The following is a 12543-nucleotide window of genomic DNA, read 5'->3' as shown; positions in this document are numbered from 1 at the left end:
TCAGCTGGATGACTTCCAGGGACTGTCAAGATGCTACTGAAGTTGCATTTGTGCATGTGACTTTTTTTCACTTGGAGAAAGGACTGACCCCAGATGTCACAAGGGTACCATGGGAAAATGTACTCTGCTTGACGCATTTCAGATGAGGCTTAACAGAGGTCCTGCCCCTCCCAGTCATCAGTGATCTCATAGCACTTCTTACTAGAGAGAAGGTGTCAGCCTCAGCCGGTTTTCCTCATTCCAACTCCATATCCATGAATAATGATATTCTTTCTTATCCCGACCTTCCCCAAACTTTAAGGTAGGTATTTTTAACTTCTTGCACTAAATAGTCAGTGAGGTGATTGTGAGATGCAGAGGACCATTTGCATTTCACACTGCAGAAATTTCCTTCTTCAAATGGGATAAACTAATTGCAATGTCATTTGTAAAATATCCTGGGATTTCCCAAGAGGAAGATGACACTTTTGTATCAAGTATTTGTTCTTGTCATTCATATTATATCATTTCTTCAGTTGCATGTTTTACACTTTTGCTCCTCAACCAGTAAACAGATTCTCTCTGTGTAAGGAAACAGGCATAAATTTATGACAAACATATTGCTATTAGCTAAGAAAGTGGTCACCTAACACGGTTTGGCTATCTTCATTTTCAGAACACAGTTATCACTTACTAGCGTTTTAAGACTGGTACTAAAATGCGAGACAGTTGATTCTGTTTTTCAAACTTTTTTATATTCTAGATCTTATCCAAGAGCTGAGGGGTTTAGTTTAATGTCAAAATGCACTCTGAGTGGGAGCAAGGAAGTCTGTGTGAACTGATAATTTAGACAAGGTGAACCACCTAGGTAGAAGGAACTATGAAGCAAAGGAAAGACCATGGCTCGTGGGTGTGATCAAGATGATAACATTATGTAACGTTTGTCCTGGGCTTTTAGTGTTTCAGAGAACTCGCAAGTACATTATTTTATCTCATACATTCAAGTACACCTTTGTGAACGAATTCAGCAAACATCTACTGTCTTGTACTATCACCTACTTTGTGCTGGGAATACTGATATGAATAAGAAATGTAAGCTGCTGTCTCAAAGAACTTAAAGTCTAGGGAAGGAGATAGATAGTTAAATGAATAATTGCAATTAAACGTGTTGAAATGTGTTGAAAGCTTTTTATAGTACAAATACTTACAAAGTATTATGAAAGAATAATGAAAGAGGAGACTCATTTGAGTTGAATCTTGAAGAAAATTATGGGTTGGTGGGTTTCAAATGTTGGGTGAGAGATGGACAGTCCAGAAGAACAACTGCTGAGAGGTCAAAAGAGCTTATTGTTCGTGGAAGATAAGACTGTAATGTATCAGAGCTAAAGTACATGAGGGGAGATGCATCTATCCTTCCATCTATCCATCCATCCTTCTATCCATCCGTCCATCCACCCACCATCCATCCATCTAATATGAAATTGTTGATCATCTACTTACTATGAAGTATGAGCTGGGAAAACAATACAGAGTCCCATTCTTCAAGAAGTTTAGTGTCCATTAGGGAAGAGGCATGGAAAGAAATACTTGCTTTTCAGACCTTACTGAGTGTGAGAATGTACTACTAGGAACTGGACTGACACAAAGAAGGAGATATCAAACACTGCTCGGCTCAGTTAAGAAAAGCTTCATAGAGAAGAAAACTTTCCAATGAGATGCATTTTGAAGAAAGACTCTGCCTAGTAGATGGGAGAATAGGGTCTTTACAGTGGAGGTGGGGGGTAGGCTGTGTGAAAAGCATGTAAGAACACTCAGCACAGGATACTCAGAGTCACAGTCATTGTGGCTTTAGCCCAGATTCTGTGTGTGCACTAGATATGGTGGGAGATGAAGTAGAGAGATGGGTGGGGACCAGATGATCAAGATGTTTGGATTTTGTGCTGAAGGTGAAGTAGAACCATGGCAGGATTGTAAATCAGGGTGGAGGAAGGTAATCGTATTTGTTCTGGAAAGATCCAAATGGTGGCAACTTGGAGGCTTGATTGGGGAGCAAAGCTAAGGAAGTGATTCCTGTATGGAGACAATTACAACAGTTCAGGTGACAATGAGGATGTGAATTAAGTTAACGACAGAGGAATGGATAGGAAGGGTTTTATTTGGAGATCTTAGTGTGGTAGACAGATTTTATTATGTTGAGGTGCAGACGAGAGAGGAATTTAGACTGACATCTGGGCAAATGAGGCTGTCCTTGACCAGAGTAGGGCAAACAGGTTGAGTAAGCCATGGGACACCGTCCCCATAGTGACAGCAGTGAAGACAGAGAATCAAGGGCCTGTCGTGGGCAGCTGATTAGATGTTGGCATCGTTAAATGGGCAGGTTCTGAAACTCATAAGGAACTGGTGTAACAATTATGCTGCATATTAACATGATTGCATAAAAGTAGAAACTAAAGCTTGGGTCTTTTAAGTGATCAAGAACCCAGGGATTCCAACCCCTAGGTTAGTGTACTTTTCATCACACTGTGCAGTGACTTCGTTGGAATTCATCAGCCCTTCCAATCTGTGGATTCCTGGGCATGGAGGGCAAGCACCTGAGGGTCGCTCCATTTTGAGACTGGACTAGCTCAGGGCCTGACATACGCAGAAGCACAAAATACACTCAATGCCAAAATGTACGAACTTGACCAAGTAATTTAAAACATTTTTTAAATTTAAAAACACATGGTGGGGGGAGACTATAGCCCAATGGTAGAGCACATGCTCAGTATGCGCAAGGTCCTGGGTTCAATCCCCAGTACCTCCATTAAAATAAGTGAATAAATAAATAAATATAATTCTCCTCTCCCCAATAAAAACATAATAATAAGGTGATGTTTATGTATAACTGATTTATTTAAAACAATGTTGAATTTTAATGACTGATTTATTATAATTAATTGTTTACCATAAAAGAAATTCCAAAGAAAACTCTCCATCTCCCTCTGAATTTCTTAATTTAAAATCAATGAATATTTGCACAGATAGTGCCATGTGGGATTCTTTATAATTTTATGAAACTTCTTCAACAAGTACTTAAAATAATTTCTAAACTAACCTAGAACTATTTATGTAATAACATAAAATGATTTTTTAAATATTTATAATACAATGTTTAAAAGAAATTTAGTATGTAAATTATTGTTATCCAATAAAGTCAATGTTAATATAATTCTAAAACACTGCTCACATTTATTCCTATACTACTAATGGCAGTTGCAACTTAACTCCAAAATCTGAAAAATTCCTAACTGATGAATTTCAATTAATTTATTTTTTAATGTCAAAAATAGAAACTGAATAGAATGATGCAAGTTTTTAATGTATGGCCCAAACACTGTCTATGGTTAGAAAGTATAATTTATTACTTCAGTTAAATATTTACCAAGAACTTTGGTTTCATACAAACTCAAAACCATCAGTTAAGTGGTACATTTGCATTAATATACTAGTTTGTTACCATATATGTAGGTATTTTAAAGAGCCAGTAATTTTTCTAGAGGATTCTTTTTCTGATAAAGCACTACTTTTATAGAAGTCTTTTTTTTGTTTTTTGTTTTTGTTTTCTTTTTGGTGGGGGGGGTTGTTATTATTATTATTATTATTATTATTATTAATTATTATTATTATTATTATTATTTTATTTAACAGAGGTACTGGGGACGGAACCCAGGACCTTGTGCATGCTAAGCATGAGCTCTACCACTGAGCTATATCCTTCCCCCTCAGTCTTTTCAATTTTAGAGAATAATTGGGAATCAAAAGAAATAGAAAGATAATTCAGATTGCCAGGTATTTATTTTACTTATTCCCCCATTATCTATATTTGAACAAGCATCTTTCTGCCATACAATTCAGTTCTCCGCTTGGGTCCATATCACACAGCGATGTTTAATGATGTCATAGGAGGGCATTACGTCACACTTTCAATATTATGACTTAAGTGTAGGCTTAAGGAAAAGGAACAGATGGCTGCAAGAGAGAAAAACTCTTGTTTAAATTAAACTAAAACCAGACGTTGGCTCCGGATTGCGAAATGTAATTAAAATTTTATTTTAAAATGCATTTCACAGTTTATCCACCCTAGGAAGAGCTTTTTACCATATGAACTTTCCAGCTGCCACAGAGCACAAAAGAGGTTGTGTTTTTCACGTAAGGTGATACACAATTCAAGGAATGATGGTATTGAGGAGAGTGAAGATAAATCTCAGAGACATGGCAATCCTATTTGTTAAAATGTCACCCTTCATGGGAATGGTGTCACAATCATGAAAAATGGCTTTAGAAGGAAAAAATTACTAGTGGAAGGTTTTGGTGAGTATAATGTATTTTAGAGAATACATAAGCAGTGCCTTCATTTGCCCTGATGTTGGGCTGGTCTGCCCCAGTGTCTCTATTAAAGAGTACATTTGGGGGTTGTGAACACATGCCAATTACCAGCATAACTGAATTGCATTTTATTAGACACTTATAGGTATATTGAGTCATTTGACTACATTTCAGTTTGTCCAATATCTGTCTGGATTTTCTGTTTCTTTTTAAGTGGGTCTTGCCATTTTAAGGGTTAAAAATAATTTTTCCTTTCAAAATTTGCAGATACTAACTACTATATATAAAATAAACAAGTTTATACTGCATAGCACAGGGAGCTATATTCAATACCTTGTAGTAACTATAATGAAAAAGAATATGAAAATGAATATACGTATGTGTATATATATATATATACTAAAACATATTGTACACCAGAAATTGATACAACATTGTAAACTGACTATACTTCAAAAAAAAATTTTTTTTCTTAACCACTTCTGACAGATGAGAAAAGATTTGGAGGCTTAAGTGACCTGCTCAAGGTCACTCAGCAGGTAAGTGCTGGTGTCAGAACTACAATCAGACAGTGTGACCCCAGCACCCCCGTTTCTCCATTGTCCCATTGCAATGCAATATGTGTTGCATTCATGAAAGAATAGCGGTGGTCAATGTCATTACACGACATCACACTGGAATGTGTTCAAGGTCTGTGTTTCTATGTCGGTGAATGCTCGCTACAAACCAATGTCAATTTTTATGTAAAATGTAGCCACAGTCATACCCAAGTCTATAACTGTGGCCCTGATGATGTGTTTAAAAGCATCTCGTTTTTCTTATATTTCGCTATGGTCTGTCATAGAGGTAACAGAAGAAATGCCAGTGAACATTAGGAAATGGGAAAAGGGAGTGTGATGGGTAAATATTTTCTTTATTCCTTTTTTTAAAATTGAAGGATAGTCAGGTTACAGTGTTGTGTCAATTTCTACATTTCAATCATACATATACATACATATATTCATTTTTATATTCTTTTTCATTATAGGTTACTGGAAGATATTGAACATAGTTCCCTGTGCTATACAGTAGAAGCTTGCTGTTTGTCTGTTCTATATATGGTAGTTACCATCCACAAATCTCGACTCCTGGGCATACATCCGGAAGGAACTCTAATTTGAAAAGATACATGAACCCCAGTGTTTATAGCAGCACTATTTATAACAGACAAGACATGGAAATGACCTAAATCTCCATTGACAGATGACTGGATAAAGTAAATTCTTCCTTTTAAAAATTCTCATGTGTTTATCAGGCTCCTACTTTGTTTCCTAAACTAGCCAGCATGACTAAATCAGGCGTCTTTGCTATAGATAATGTGTACAATATTATCTACTCTACAATGCGCACTCATTTCTCTCATGATGGACAGTGCATTTTGCACATAAAGCATGCATACACATAATCCTAGCAATAAACTGTGAATACAGCACTATAGTCCCATAGGCACAGAATTCCAAATGCTATAAACCATTTTGTGTGCAAAATATTCCAGTTGTTCTTTTTTTTTTTTTTAAGTACTACCATACTATATACATATATTTCTTGGTTAATTTTAATTTGCCAGTCTTTTACCTGGAATTGTGTTCCAGTGATTTCACATTAATTCACTAGTAGTCATAAGAATTAAAAGTGTACAGCTCTGAGGATACCAGATAATTATTTTTGTGTGGCTTTACAAAGACAACCTTACGGTTAAGTCACCATAATCATAATTAAATAATCATTTTGAGGCAGAAAATGGGTCTTACTCCCTGCCTGATACATCCTAGTGTCTGGTATGTGGTGATTAGGCACTTAACAGATATTTGTTGAATGAATGAATAAATTAAGTGATTTTTCTACTCACTTATTTCATCTAATGAACAGCATGAAAAAATAGATCAGGATTGTATCCTTTAAAGAGTTGGGTGAATTTGGCATGAAGAATCGAGGGTAAAGAGAAGACAGTGTATTGTTAGCCCATCCCCTGGGCTCCACCGTTTCCTCTTTCAGAAACCCTTGGGTCAAATTCCTCTACCTTCCATGGGGAGAAAGTTTAAAAGAGCTGGAATATGTTCCTGCACTTAATTTTCATTGCACCCCCTAATCAATCTCTAGGACCTGGATTTCCATCAAAGCCCTTTGGTTTGTTAAATAGATAACCAAGTAGAAAAAGATTGAGGCATAGCACCTGTCCGCTGTCCTCCCCGGGGCTCAACGTTTAATCAGTAAATAGTTAGGTACCCAGATACCTTCCAGTCATGTTGCTTTACCCAGCGTTCCTTGCTGATGAAAGCATTTTGTTATAAAAATACCTGCAGCTACTCTATGGTACTTTGTAGGTAAAACTTCCCTGGAGGTCGATGGCAAAAAAACTTTCCATGGGTTTCCTTCTATCCTGTATTAGACCAGGGGCAGAGGCAGTTCTGTGATTATATGCCACCTGGAAATGTGGGTAGAGTTTTAATAGGAAGTAAAGTTATAGTAAGTGATTAAAAGGCATGGTGCCTTTGTGGATTAAAAGCCCAGACAGGAACACTTAAGTGCTGGTGTTGACTTTGGGTGCCTGTAACTGTCAAGAGCAGCCCCCTACGAAGCTCCCTAGGGTTACGTCCACCGCAGTCCATGGGCACTTCCTCAGGACTATGTTTCTGAAAGAGAACAGATGGTTAGGGGAGGGCCCAGACACAGAAGCAGATTCATCTTGTCAGGCTGTTCTCTCCCGGCAAATGACCTTAAGCAGGTCACAGTGGTCACGTGATGACAGTGTGGTTCAGAAGTGTCCTAGGATAATGGCCATTCATTAACTCTTCCCTCTCAGGGTCCCAAGTGCTTCTTTTGGATAGGGTTATAGTAGCTTTGTTGTTGGTGTGTGTGTGTGTGTGTGTGTGTATTTTAATAAAATGCCTTCTGTATGAATGCTAGTGAAGACTTACATATCTTCAAAAATATTTAATTGCTTCAGTGGGTTGTGGGCACTTGGACCATTTTATTTTTGTTTTCTCAAATAATAGAAATCCTAACTTTCAGGAGATGAATGGACAATCTTCCAGGTGGTCAAGTTTGTGTGTTGGTCCTGCTAGAAAGCCCAGTGTCCTAAAAGGGTGGCAGGGCAGAGTCAGTGCTTTAACTTGTGACCCTGCAATTAAAGCAGGCTGTGGGTTCAGAACCGTCTCCTTGATGCCTGAAAACTTCTGTTGTTGCTGTTTTCCTGGAAGCCTTGTTTTCAGGATGCTCTTCTTTCTGTGTGTGTTGTCTGTGCATCTTGTTGCGTGACATATATGTTCTTTTGTGATTTGCCCCCATTATAGAAGCTGAAGTCCTTGCCCTTTCAATACATGTGCAGCTCAGCAGACCTCAGAGAGTCTGTGAAAGGATGACCTAGTCAAACGTCAGCCTGACAACTATCTTGCTGTGAACACTCACATCAAAAAACCAAAGTTGCCTGCATCTACCTCCCTGATTTTTTTTTCTGTTACTTTATTCGGTTTGTTTTGCCAAAGGCAACGCTTTTCCTAAAGCCATTTTCCCTAGCTGCCTGTCCTCTGAAAGGTTCGTACTTCTAGGTACAGTATTTCTTTTTCAGGCATTAGAACCCTGAAAATTCCCTAATCTAGGTACAGAATGGATGGCTGTTCTAGAATTGGTCTCAGGATTTTCTAGGATGCTCTGAGTTTGTCTGATGTCAGGTCAAGCTCGTTCTTCCATCCTGGACCATTTTAAAAGGAGGCATTGAAATGGAAGCCAATGAAAATCAGATAGTGAAGCTTTATTGTTGAAAAGAAAATACATATTATATGTATTTATGTAGAAAATACATATATATGTAGCTATACTTGTTTAGTTTTATGTGCAAGGAATGAACACATACAAATGTGTGTATGTAAGTATGTTTGATTTTATGAGCAAGGAATAAACATATATGTGTGCGTATAGGGTTTGATTTTGTGAGCACAGCCCTACTATTCTAGGAGTTAAGGTTTATTTCACAGTTTCCAGTGAAAACACATGTTCTATCAATGCCAAGCATTTTCTAACTTACCTACATGTCTAACTGTAAACAAATAGAGTTAGAAAGATTCTTCTTTAAGAATCATCATGAGCCAGTTCAGGCAGTAGGGCAGGCTAAACGCTCACAGGAAACCTTCCCAGCGTAGTACAATAAAATAATGAATAAAATGAAAAGGGGACAAAATATCACATTTTAAAATGCTTGGCTAAGCTGGTGGGAAAGTAAAGGATGTGCTCAGAGGGCAGAAACAAAAGAGAGAGCAGAGAAAATGAGGAGTAAGGGGTGACCTGGAGCTGCTGTTTACCTATTTTTTTTTTAAATTGAGGTATGGTTGATGTACACGATTATGCAAGTTTCTGGTGCACAACATAGTGATTCATAATTTTGAAAGGTTATATTCCATTTATAGTTATCATAAAATATCGACTATTTCCCCTGTGTTGTGCAGTATATCCCTGTAGCTTATTTAATTTATACATAGTAGTTTGTACCTATTAATCCCCGTCTGCTATGCTGCCCCTCCCTCCTGCCCCCTCCCCATTGGTAACCACTAGTTTGTTCTCTGTACCTGTGAGTCTATTTCTTTTTCTGTTATATTCATTAGTTTGTTATATTTTTTAGATTCCACATATAAGTGATATCATGTAGTATTTGTCTTTCTCTATTTCACTTAACATATTACCCTCCAAATTTCAGTCATTATGGCTGAGTAGTATTTCATCCTGTGTGTGTGTGTGTGTGTGTGTGTGTGTGTGTATGTGTACACACTACATCATCTTTATCCATTCATCTGTTGATGGACACCTGGTTGCGTCCATATCTTGGCAATTGTAAATGATGCTGCTATGAACATTGAGGTGCATGTATCTTTTCAAATTAGTGTTTTTGTTTTTTTTGGATATACACCCAGGAGTGGAATTGCTGGTTATATGATAGTTCTATTTTCAGTTTTTTTGAGACACCTCCATACTGTTTTCTATGTGGCTGCACTAATTTACATTCCCACCAACAGTGTACAAGGGTTCCCTTTTCTCCTCATCCCTGCCAACATTTGTTGTTTGTGTTCTTTCTGATAATAGCTATTTTGATAGGTGTGAAGTCATACCTCATTATTGTTTTAATCTGCATTTCTCTGTTGATTAATGATACTGAGCATCTTTTCACGTGCCTGTTGACCATCTGTATGTGTCTTTGGAAAAAGGTCTATTTAGGTCTTATGCTCAGTTTTTAATCAGGTTGTTTGTTTTTTTTCCGATGCCTGGGGTTTCTTAAAGGGCCGAGTGAGAAAGAGCTGGGGCTGAATACGGTGGGAGATAAATTGGAGACACAGCCTCTGCCAGCACATAAAAGAAGTACTCCTCTCACTCACAAACAGTGGGTGGACTCAGTAAAAATTTGGCCCACAGAAGGAGTCTTTGGAGATTATATATCTTCCTCACTCTTGTCTTTTGGCGGAGGGGAGGCAATTGGGAAAAAAGTCTCCCATGGTAATCTATAACCACAAGCCTCCACTCACTGAGTTTAGGGGCCAGAATTCATAGCACTTGTGTGTTTTTAAGCCCCTCAAAAGTTTAAACATTGACAAAAAGACAAATATGGTATGATCCCACTTGGATGAGGTACCTAGAGCAGTCACATTCATAGAGACAGACAGTAGAATGGCTGCCCTGGGCCAGGGGCAGGGGGATGGAGGTGTTGCTTAGTGGGTGTGAAGTTTTAGTTTTGCAAGGCAAAAAGAATTCTAGGGCTTCATTGCACCACAGTGTGAGTGTACTGAACATGACTGTACTTGACACTTCAAACTGGTTAAGATGGTAAATCTTATGTTGTTATATTTTACCACAGTAAAAAAAATTCTTTTTAATTGAAAAGTTTAGTTTAAAGTAGTTTCAGGTTGGTAATACCCCCTAACTGTGTATAAGAAACAAAGAAAGCAAACAAACAAAAAACCAGGGAAAAAACTCTCCAACCCAGGACTCTCAGTAATTTCCAAGGAATCGAAGATCACAGTAATTATTTTATAAGGAAATAATGAATGAAGACCAGAGGAACCAACAAACTATGAAATCGGAGCAAAAAGACAGTGGAAATTAGATTTATTAATTACAAGATTAATACTGTATGCTTAATATTTTTTAAAGATGGAGTTGAAAACATGTTGAAGGAAAAAGAAATTATCAAAAGTAACCAAGGAGATTTGAAAAGTAACCAAACAGAACTTATAGAAGGAAAAAAACCCTATAGTTTTTAATATTATAAACTAAATTGATAGGCTAAGCAGCAGAGTGATGCCACTGGAGAGAGAAGTAGAAAATAGGAAGATAGATCCGAAGAAATTACAGTTCAAAGATGCAAATGGATGGAAACATGAGAGACAGGTAAAAAGATACTACATATATCAAGTTATACTTTATGATACAAATACTAGGAAATACGGATGAAACAATATTTGAAGAGGCAATGGCTGAAATTTTCCATAAATGATGATAAAATATTCTCCTATGCAAGAATTCCAAGCATACAAAGTAAAAAAGAAATTCTCACTGAGATAGAGCACAGGGGAAATACAGACTACCAGAGACGAAGATGGTAAAAAGTAGTCAGAAAGTAAAGACAGATTACTTCAGAGGAAGCACAATTAGTCTGAGCTGACATAACAGCAATGATATGTGTCAGCTGAAAATGGAATAGCTTTAGAGGGCTTAGAAAGAGTAACTTCTAAATAGAATTCTCTATTCTAATTAATTATTATAAATTATTAAATTAAATTATCTCTTGAGAATGAAGGACCAAAGGCATTTGCAGACACATGAAATCTAAGCATTTATCACCAAAACAGACCATCTTCAAATGATGTGCCTCAGGAAAAAAGTAATAATTCAAGGATAAAGATCTGAAATGTGAGAGGAAATGGTAAGCAAAGAAAAAAGCAAACAAAAAAAGTGAATCTAAATATACATTGACCATTTACATGTTTTATAGTAATAAAATAATGTCTAATCACTGAGACTTTTTAAAAAAAAATCAAGTAAACCCCATATCCTGGAAAATATAGCATAGAAGTTAGACAGTGAGTAATTGAGATTGAAGAGTTCTAAAGACTTTGTATTACTAGGAAGAAGGGTAAAAAATATTTACCATATTTAGCATTTTAAAAATTTGATGTGTTAAACATACATGCTAAATTTTCTACTATAACCACTAATAGGATATAAATATACATACCTTCTAAAGAAGTAAAGGGGACGAATAGAATATGGAGGTGAAAATAAAACAAAAAGAAATCAAGAAAGTTCAACAATAATAACTATGATGAAAGGAAAAAGTGAAATAAACATATCAATAAACATAATCAATATAAACAAACTGAATTTTCCATGGTAAAAAAAGAGAATGATTGGGTAAAACTTCAAACCCAGCCACATATTTTTTATGTAAGATGTATCTAAATTATAAGGACTAACACAAAAAGTTGGTATAGCCACACTAACATCAGATAAAACAGCTTTTAAAACAAAAAAAAAAACTCTAGTACATTACAAAATGAAGCAGTTCAATATATGTTGATATAAGTTTCAGTTCATTAGGAAGACATAATTTGTATGCATGTGATAACAGAGCTTCAAAATATATGAAGTAAAATTTGAAATATGTACAGTTACTAAAAATCCACCAGGAGACATTTTAGCATACTTCTCATAGTAACCAATAGATCAAGCAGTCAAAAAATCAGTAGGAATATAGAATATTTGAATATGATTAACAACTGTGGTCTAATGGATACAGAGAGAGCATTTATATAATGGCAGAAGAACACAATGTTTTTAAGAACCCAATACATATTTTTAAAAATGTAAAAAATATATTGTCTGTACTCTTTTGTATGTCTGATATACTTCACACTGTTTAAAAAGTATTAAAAATCATCCTTATTGATTAAAGCCTACATATATTCCATATCATACAAAAGGATATTATCAAATACATTATTTTAAATTCAAATGAAGCTACCCAAGATCTCATAGCAAATGGTAGAGGCAAGATTTAAAAGCAGGTGTCTCTGGGTCCAAAGATTCTTTTCTTCACACTCTGATGGCATTACCTCTATGCCCAATCTCCAGATGCACTCTTCTATTTTAGCAGTACAACTAGAAGATTCTTAAGAT

General features: G+C 36.3%; 1 protein-coding gene and 1 long non-coding RNA gene across 3 annotated transcripts in view; one reads left to right on the top strand and one right to left on the bottom strand.

Moving 5' to 3' along the window:
- The window catches only part of PTER (phosphotriesterase related), a 58803-nt gene that overhangs the window by 12429 nt on the left and 33831 nt on the right, over positions 1–12543 (bottom strand). The gene's annotated exons all lie outside the window — the stretch shown is intronic.
- Positions 3948–5622, top strand: LOC140691592 (uncharacterized). Its single transcript, XR_012067347.1, has 2 exons — positions 3948–4329; positions 5372–5622. It is a non-coding gene; the product is annotated as an uncharacterized lncRNA (long non-coding RNA).

This window comes from Vicugna pacos, chromosome 35 (assembly GCF_048564905.1).
Source record: "Vicugna pacos chromosome 35, VicPac4, whole genome shotgun sequence".
Taxonomy (NCBI): Eukaryota; Metazoa; Chordata; class Mammalia; order Artiodactyla; family Camelidae; genus Vicugna; species Vicugna pacos.
This window is presented reverse-complemented; position numbering and strand designations above follow the sequence as displayed.